Genomic DNA, 9,370 nt, shown 5'->3' with positions numbered 1-9,370 from the left:
GTGGAAGCCGGGTAATGACCATTCATTTGAATCAGGTGTGCTGGAGCAGGGAAACATCTAAAACATGCAGGACAGTGGCCCTCGAGGACCAGGGTTGGAGAACCCTGGGTATGAGAGGATAAACACAAGCCTTAACAGACCCTGTGTCATAGCCAAGAACGGAAGTTCAGAGAACAGATGAAGTCACGATGCCTTGTTGTGCATTATGATCAGCAGCATAAATCTTGCGATGTGATCACTGCTCGTTGGACTCCTAATAACGGATGTCCCCCTCGTGATCTAGTGCCCACTTAGCGAGACGTATCAGCAGGAGGAAGTCTAAATCGGACCCACAGAGAGAGAGACGTAACACCAAGTGATGGGCCTGCTGCTGCAGTCAGACCACGGAGGGATGGAGGGATGTGGGATGGAGGGATGGCTAAAAGGAGGGAGAGTGGTGGAGACACAGGTTGCGTCGCTCTTGTGTCGTGGGAGATGACGGGAGATTGACGGGGGTGGGGGTCACCATCCGTGGAGAGCTCACAGCTGCAGAAAGGACAACACGAATTACCTGCGTGGATGAGGCCTGGCGTCATACTCCATCAGGGATAAAGGGAGTAGACATCAGCTGTGGGAGACCAGCCAGTCAGAGAGAACACACGCACACACACACACACACACACCCTAACACACACACCCTAACACACACACCCTAACACGCAAGCACACAAAAAGGGATTTCAATACAGGCAGATGATTATTAGAATCATTGTATGAACCTATTTCCATCAGCAGGTGATTAGTGATTCCTCGGAAAAGGATCAGAACAATGTCTCAGTGAACGACTACATCATAATGTGTATGTGGTCGATAGGCCTGTGCGCAATAGTGTGACCATGACTCAATGGCTCCAGGGAGGTTAGTCCACGGCTACAGCCTCCACAGCTTCTTACACGGCAGGCAGAGGCAGCACTGCAGTACAGTCTACATGGGAAGAGTCACGAGCCCGCCATGCTGTGGCTCCTGCCTATTGTGGTCCCCAGGACACGGTGTCTCTGCCATGGAGAGATAGTGGTGAACCAGCCCGGTGAAGTTGAAGAAGCCCCTGCAGTCAACAGAGATGAGAGGAGAAAAGGAGGAGCGAGGGGGGAGGAGAGGAGGGCTGCGTACGGGAAGCTCAGCGAGGGAAGGGAGGGAGGGTGAGAGGCGCCAAAGGGAGGAGGATGGAGGCGAGGAGGACGGTTGTGTATCGAGGGATTTGGTATATAAACATGTCCCTGTGGGGGTGTGATTGTAACTGGGTGTCCCCTCCCCTCTTCCTCCTCTCTTCCTCCTCTCTTCCTCCCTGAGGGAGTCAGGCGGATGAGCGGTTAGGGATTCGGGCTAGTAATCAGAAGGTTACCAGTTCGATTCCCGACTGTGCAAAATGACGTTGTGTCCTTGGGCAAGGCACTTCACCCTGCTCGCCTCGGGGGGAATGTCCCTGTACTTACTGTAAGTCGCTCTGGATAAGAGCGTCTGCTAAATGACTAAATGTCTAAATCCTCCTGGGTTTGTCATTCAGCTGTAATTAAGACACTAAAGGACTCCCGGGCCACATTAACTAAAGGTAACCACACACACACATACTTGCAATGTCACACACGTGTACTTTCACATGCACACAACGTAGCTCACACAAGCAAGCATGTCAGAATTTACAAACAGACACATATATCTCCCCCCTGCATGCTTCTAAATCTTATGCATGCTTATGCCTGGGGACAACTCTTTATTTAGTCCTTCAAAGAACATGAAGCGTTTACACAACAGGGCAGAGAGAGTACACAGTCGCTAGGTTTGCAACATCTAGCCAGAGGAGATGTTAATTATTATGCTGACCAGCGCAAGATTAAACATGGAAGGTTGCTCTCGTCTAGCTTTCTTTATGAACCACGTTCTGTATTTAGGATTATTCAGCATACAACTAATGGCCTCCTTGTTTGTTTTCCTCAAGTGCAGCATCGTACAGTACAGGATCTTATAATGATTGATTTGTACTCAGTCTGACTTAGATAAATCACTTCCTCTGTAATTGATAGGGTGGTACAATTTGTATTGAGTACCAGTTGTGGCCCAAAGGCTTTCGCTGTTAGCTGTTGATGTATTTCTAGTTTTGTCCTCCTGCTTGTGGTGTGTGTTCTGCTAACAGGCAGTGTAAACCAAACAGTATTGTGGCATCAGCCGAATGTGCTTGAGGACAAGAGGCTTTTGATATTTGCTGCTCTTTGTTTTAGTGCGGGAAACAAAACTACAGAAGTTCAGCGAAGCTTGAGTTTGCCCTTAGAGGATATATTAGAAGTTCTCTCTCTCTCACACACACATACTCGCAAAAAAACACACACTGACAAGTTGGAAAGCCCTCAAATCGAGCAATGTAGAAAGAGGAAGTTTGTACATCCACCGTAAAAACCCTGTCACTCCAGGGGGGGGGGGGGGGGTGATCCACGAGGGGATATATCTGACGTGGCTGTGAAGATAATTACGCAATCTATGAACCCGGTGTAAATCTGTATGTGTGATATCTGCGTCTCGCTCAGATGCTCATTCTGAGCATCCACCTTACACCTCCCACTAGCCATCCCTCTGACGCCAGCTGCTGCAGGAAATACATGCATATACTTGGCAACGATCTTAATAGGTGTACTGTGATTGAAACTGAGATCCATCACGTAACAAGGGACGGTGTGAGAGGGAAGGGGGAGGAGGGATCTTGGTGGAAGGTTGGGGGCTTGGGCTGGGACCAGCAATGAGGGCTAGGGCCGGAACCGAAGCAGAGGCTGAGGCTGGGTCTCATGTGGAAGTGATGCTGGCTCGAGAGGCTGGAAGGAGCGGGGTCTGAAAGTGCTGTTGTCTGTGTGAGGAAGGAGCCCTAACCCACGCTCTGCTCTACAGGCTGAGCTGAATCATAGGAGTGAGGGGGCGAGAATATGAATGCTCTCTCTCGCTTTCTCTCTCTTTCTAAGTCTTCCTCTCTCTCTCTCTATTTCTCTTTCTCTGTCACGCTCTCTCTCTCTCCTCAAAAAGAGTCTGAGTTTCTGACGTATCCATCTGTGATGCCTGTAGCAGATTGTGCTTCTTTTTTTCACACCGTCTAATTTTAAAGTGGTGGTCCATGTGTTATGGGATACCAATGTGACGTTTACTGTCGGAAGTGACGTCATTGTTGACCTCTGACCCTCAGACAGGACTTCCAAAACAGTGTAGACGCACAGCCCTGAACGCCTTTCCTCTCTGAAACTAAACATAAAAAGACTGGAACAAGCTGCCAGTCAGTGACTCATAGATTAGAGTAATCAGGGTAGATAAAGTTCATACTTTATCTTGCAGTGTGTTAGTCAGACAGTACATGGTGATGAAAACACCAGAAGGGCTGGACAGTAGGTGTGTAGTTCATTTGCAGGTGGCAGTGTTGGCAGGCCTAATTAAGTCATCTGGAATGAATGTTGCTGGTCAGGTCAGGGCTGTAATTGCCACAGAGTGGATCACAGTCTGGCTTTCTTATGTAATGTTAGACCTATACTGAAATAGAGAAAAGCCAAAGAGAGCGGGAGTGAGTGTGTGTGTCTGCGAGAGATGACTTTAGTGGCGTCCTCGTGTCGATGTTGTCCTTGTGGGATTTCTCGAGCCCACAGACAGATGGAGGAGACTTAGCTGTCTCTAGCCGGGTATCTATTCTCCTCATCACCTCTCCTCCCCTCCACCCCACTACTTCACTGCCCCGTATCCCCTCATCTCACTCTCCTCTACTGCTCTCTCTGGTCATCACCTCTCCTCCCCTCCCCCCCCACTCCTTCACTCCCCCTGGCCTCTGCTTATTTTCGAGTCAGTCCGTAAGTCGTTCCTCTGATCTCTCCTCTCCTGTTCTCTGTCTGTGTATGCCATCTCTGGAGGGATCAGCCCTGAGATTTCCTAGTGTTGGCTGGTTGTACAAGTGATACAGTGGCCTACACTCTGGTGGACAGTTCATAGGAAAACCTCACAAGAGCTCTCTTTGGAAAACAGCTAGCAGTAGAGTCACTAAGGACAATGATATATGTTTGTTTTGTTTTGGTGTTTTGGTATTATTGGAAAAGGTTTTGAGAAAATGCTGCCCATAAACAACACAAATGACTAGAGTTGGCCATTACAGAGTATAAGTCATGGACTTGGAAGGAAAACACAATTGTACAGTACCCTTCCAACTGTCGTGTCTCATCAGTGTTCTCCAAGTTCATTGTGAAAGAGGGGTCAGCAATAAAAAGGGAAGATGAATTGGAAGGCAAAGATTATATTATTCGATTATATCCACTTACATCATGTCTATCATAGTAGGGGGTAGGCTACTCCCTGGAAGAATGCGTTTTATGAAACAAAAAATAAAATCAATATCAAATTGTACACGGTCTCATCTCTACTGTAGATGCCACATTCTATTGCAGAAATACCGAACCACCTCAGCATATGCTACTAGCTCCACAATAGTCTTGAGAGCCTTCTATACCTATTCAGAGAAGATGAAAAGTGAGAACAGAAATGTGTATACTTCAGTTGTGATCCTGTTCTGTGGACATGTAAAGTTCAGTCAAAACACTCAAGTGATTGATTTCACCATTTATTCACATGAAAAAAGGGTCGACTTTGGCGGATTGGATGTACGTGGGGAAGCGCTGCCTTCCTTCGCTACAGCATGCATGACAATGAGGCAGGGAGCAACGAGTGAAATCCCATGACGGGAAGACCAAACAGACAACATAGGGGAGAAGGGAATGGTGGAGGATGGAAGCAGCGCAGAACAGTAAGATATCGAGGGCACGAGTGTGTGCATGTGTACTACTTCGTAGTGCAGCCTATCGCAGCTAAACCTATGGGCTGAGTACACACAGCGATGGGTGATATGACGCGTGCTGCCCGAGTGCCATGCCTGAACTAGACTTTGGTCAAAAACGTTTACATTACATGAATAGACGTACTGACCTTGTGACTTCATAAGGGATTGATTACATATTTAATATCAAATAACACATTGATTACGTTTTTCATTTATGTGGATCAAAATTCAACTTTAGTCCAACCTCTTCATCTATCTGTCTCATCTAGTTGTAAATTACTCTATCTCTCTCTGGTACAGTAGGCTATCTGTGCTACTCTATCGCTACAGGCTACTAGTGTGTGCTAAGATTAGCATGGTGCCTGGCTCCTCCAGCCCAGGCCTCATCCCTGCCCTACCCTGTCTGTGCTGACAGTGATGCTCACAGACAAGGCGGTCATGGGAACTCAGCTCCGTGGAAACGCTTGATCGCTTGCATTCCCATGAACTGGCTCTCAGACGCCCATCTAAGACGGCTTCAGCTGCGTCGGGGCGTCCTTGTTCTTGACTATGATATGATACCCACAGTGAAAGTGGATGAATCATTCATGGCCAACACGTTTCTGGAGACCGTCGTCCGCTGTAGCAGTGGGCTTGGAAGTAGAACCCTGTAAACGCAGGACTGATGGAGGATCACTGATGTCTCCAGGAGAGCATCCCTCTCTGAAACCTCCCAAGGTTTCTTCCATTTTTTTCTCCTGTTGAGAGTTTTTGGGGAGTTTTTCCTTGTCTTCCTTGAGGGTTTAGGTTGGTTGAGGGGCAGTTCTATGGGCATATGTGAAGCCCTCTGTGACATGCTTGCGTGTAAAAAGGGCTATACAAATACATTTGATTTGATTTGCCCAGAGCTTGATCCAAACACGCCACTGCTGAGGTGAAGCTGAGAGAGAGCGGCAGAGAGGGTTTTAGCCCTTCCACTGCCCAACCAACTACTCTAGCTCTACTCGACCATAGACTCCAGATCACTCAGGAACTTCCTCACAGGGAACAAGAGAGGAACATAAAGTCTCTGAATGAACATGCAACTTTGTAGTAGCAAGACTTTTTGGTTGTCTCCTTTATGTAAGGTACTGGGATATCCTTTTTTATTCAATATTGACATCACATATAGAATCACTTCAAAGTGGGAAAACAAACTATTTTTGTTCCATCTACCCAGTATGTAAGTGGTTTCCTGAGTGGGCTCTTCAGCACTGATTGTGCACAGAAGCCATGTTCTTCCAGTGTGTCACTGCACATCCATCCATTAACAAGCTGTTGGTTGAGGTTAAGGGAATGCTTACAGCAATTCTGTAACCCTTGTCTTGTTCTATTTCTGATTTATAACATCCATTTGTTACCATGGAGACACATCCTTCTTTTCTTTAGTGATATTCCTAAAGCAGCAGACATTCTAGCCTGTTCCACAGTGCACACACATGTGCATGCAGCACACACATACACACACACACACACACACACACACACAAACACAGTAAGCACACACAGATTTGTCTCTTGACAACAGCGGCATATGCTTTCAGCCCAGCTGTTCACCTCCAGCTGCACACTTCAGAAGCACAGTCACATAGTGTCAGAATGAACGCTTCTGTTACACCCTCCATTCTTGAAACGAGCTTGTAACAAAAACAAACGGTTTTCCAGCGCATGAAGCGTGAACAATCCTGACTGCAGCACTGCTGTCAATCAATAAAGATGCAGATCTATTACACAAACAAAACCTAGAGTATCTATGGAATGATTTCAAGATGCCCTCTTTATTATTCTTTATTCAACGCTTGGCCACACCACATTATGGATATAGGTTATATTCAATGTTTTGTTTTTTTATCTGTTGAAACTTAAGTTTCCTACAGGTCTAATGATAATCTAGGGCTCAGGTGAGCAAGAAAATCAGAATAAATTTGATTCACACCCTTTACACACACCGAATCTACAGACAGTAATTCACATTAACACATGCTGGGATTGGGGCAGCAAAGATCATACATAGAGCAAACTTGTGGAATATGAATACAGATGCCAGTAAAGAGAGTGTGTCATCTCTCCTCCTGCGCTGGCAAGAATCTCTGTGACTCAAAAAACCCTTTTGTTTGCAGGTTTCCTGACTGCCCAAAATAACCTGATCTGAGCTGATTTTCTATCCTCCTACACACACATCATCAAACTGCCTGGCACATGAGCCTCTGAACAGAGAGAGGAGAGAGAGAGAGAGAGAGAGAGAGAGAGAGAGAGAGAGAGAGAGAGAGAGAGAGAGAGAGAGAGAGAGAGAGAGAGAGAGGAGGGGAGAGAAGAGAGGGAGGGGGGAGAGAGGAGGAGTAGAGGGGGATGGTGGATAGAGGAGAGAGAGAGAAAAAAAGGGAAAGAGAGGGAGGAAAGAACAGAACAGGAGGGTTTGGTTGTCAATCCGATCCGTTTCTGACGTCCTCTAGGGAGATGATTGTCCAACACTAACATGCACTATGTTGTGGTGAATAGCTCTTTTTGAACAGTTATGTAGTGTATGGGATTGTCAGTTTCAGATTCAGTTGGTTTTCTGACCCCAGACGTACTGTAATAACAACTCAGACCTCTAACAGGGCTTACAGTTCTATCTGTCTCTTCATCATGCCAGAGGCAGCAGCTTACTTTGGCTTTTTGGAATCCACAAAACAGAAAATCATGGATTTTTCTTTCCTTTGCCCGGAACCTTCAGAGAAACACACTGTGCGTGTGTGTGTGTGCGCGCGTGTGTATGTGTCTACACGCATGTGTGCGCGTGTGTCTGACTGTCAATAATTGTGTGAGTCTTCATCAACACATTGAAGGAGCAGGAGTGTTGGGGCAGCAGTCTTGGTACTGTGTGTGGAGCCTGTAGACGATAGATCTCTGTCACTTCAGAGCACACATGGAGAGAGATCCAATTTCCTTGTCCAGTGACTTCCTGTGACAGCCTAGATATAATGGTTGTCATGATTCGCTCACTGGTGTTTTTTTTTTTTTACTTGTGTCACTTCTATAGGTCATGCTTTCCAGAATGGGGTAGATTGTGTCCACGGTGCTATTTGTAGAATCGGAATACCTACAAATGGCAAACAGACCATTTATTTCTGTAGGTTTGCCCCTGGCAGACGGCAACATGTACTGTCGAGTATTCCTTGATGTTTCGATGCGTGGATAAGTTGCTCTGTATGAATGATCGGTCCTTGCTCCTGACTGAGGTCAATGGTGGGGAAGGCGGTAGAAGAAAAGAATGGTTTCCTCCCTTCATTTCCAGTTGTGCATCAGCTAAATGCAAGTGAGGCCAGCTGTCAGTGTAGGCTTCTTTGTCTCCCTGTCAGGCTGTCATGTGTGAGCGGGCGGTGAGAAGAGGTGAGCTAAGCAATACGAGACAAGAGCTCAAAGCAGCCGGCGAGCATGAGCTCCACTTGAAACATAGTCTGCGTGCCTCTGTCTGTTTGTCTGTCTGTCTGACAAGGCTGTAATACCGCCTGCCTAGCAAGCAGACCTCGCCCCTCCCTCACAGAATACTGGTCCAGAATTAGAATTCCTCCATTGTGCTTCTTTCGAGGGCTGTTTTGAATACTTGAGTGTGTGTGTGTGTGTGTGTGCGCGCGTGAGAAGTTTTGTGTGGCACTAAAGCCACTTTTTCTCTGCCCTCTCTCTCTCTTTCTCTCTGTCGTTCTATCTTTCTTTGTCTTTCTATCTCTCACACACATGCGCCCTCCTTTTTCTTCCTTTGGCTTAACACTGATGTGTTGGTGTGCATCTAGATGTGTGTGTACATCTGTGTGTGTGGGTGTGTGTGTGTACTTGTGTGTGTAGTGACCCTCTTCCCTCAGAGACTAATTACCCACCAACCGTGACCACCCTCATTAATAGTTATGAAACAGACAGATGGGTGACTCTCTCACCACCCCTGTAGTGATTAAACAGAATGTTAGCTAGCTACACCTTGCTCTCAACAGTAAGGCCTACTTGGATTACTAAAAACTGAGTTTTCAGGTTTAGTTGACAAGGTTCTGATGTGATAATATTTTAGAATATGTAAAATTATAAATGTAAATTAACTGCAATTCAATTCAGGTCACTTTAATAACCCCAAAATAAATTCAAGTTCAGGTAACTCCATGTGCAGTTATAGAATAAGTAATCAAATAAGTAGGGCCTAACAAAAACAAAGGTAACACAATATTACTGTGTATAAATAATATATACACAATTGCAAAACTGACAATCAAAAAATGAGGCCACTGACCCTGCTTTGGAATAAAACGTTGTAATGTTTCTATAAATATAGGTTGAATTAAAAAACTGATTGTATGCACTGTTGTTTGAGATATACTGTATATAGTTACAGAATATCAGCCAATGCCTGCTAGTTTGGTTACAGTATGTGCGATATTGAGTTTCTTGGGTTCTGGACTAGTAAACACACAGTCACAGAGAGGACTGTGATTACCCTGTGCTGAGAGTGTAGAATGATGTGCCATGATGAAACTATTGAATTGATTCTGGTGAGCA

The sequence above is a fragment of the Osmerus mordax genome, chromosome 16 (assembly GCF_038355195.1).
Source record: "Osmerus mordax isolate fOsmMor3 chromosome 16, fOsmMor3.pri, whole genome shotgun sequence".
Classification (NCBI taxonomy): Eukaryota; Metazoa; Chordata; class Actinopteri; order Osmeriformes; family Osmeridae; genus Osmerus; species Osmerus mordax.
The sequence above is the reverse complement of the archived record's forward strand: the minus strand, read 5'-3'. Positions refer to the sequence as shown.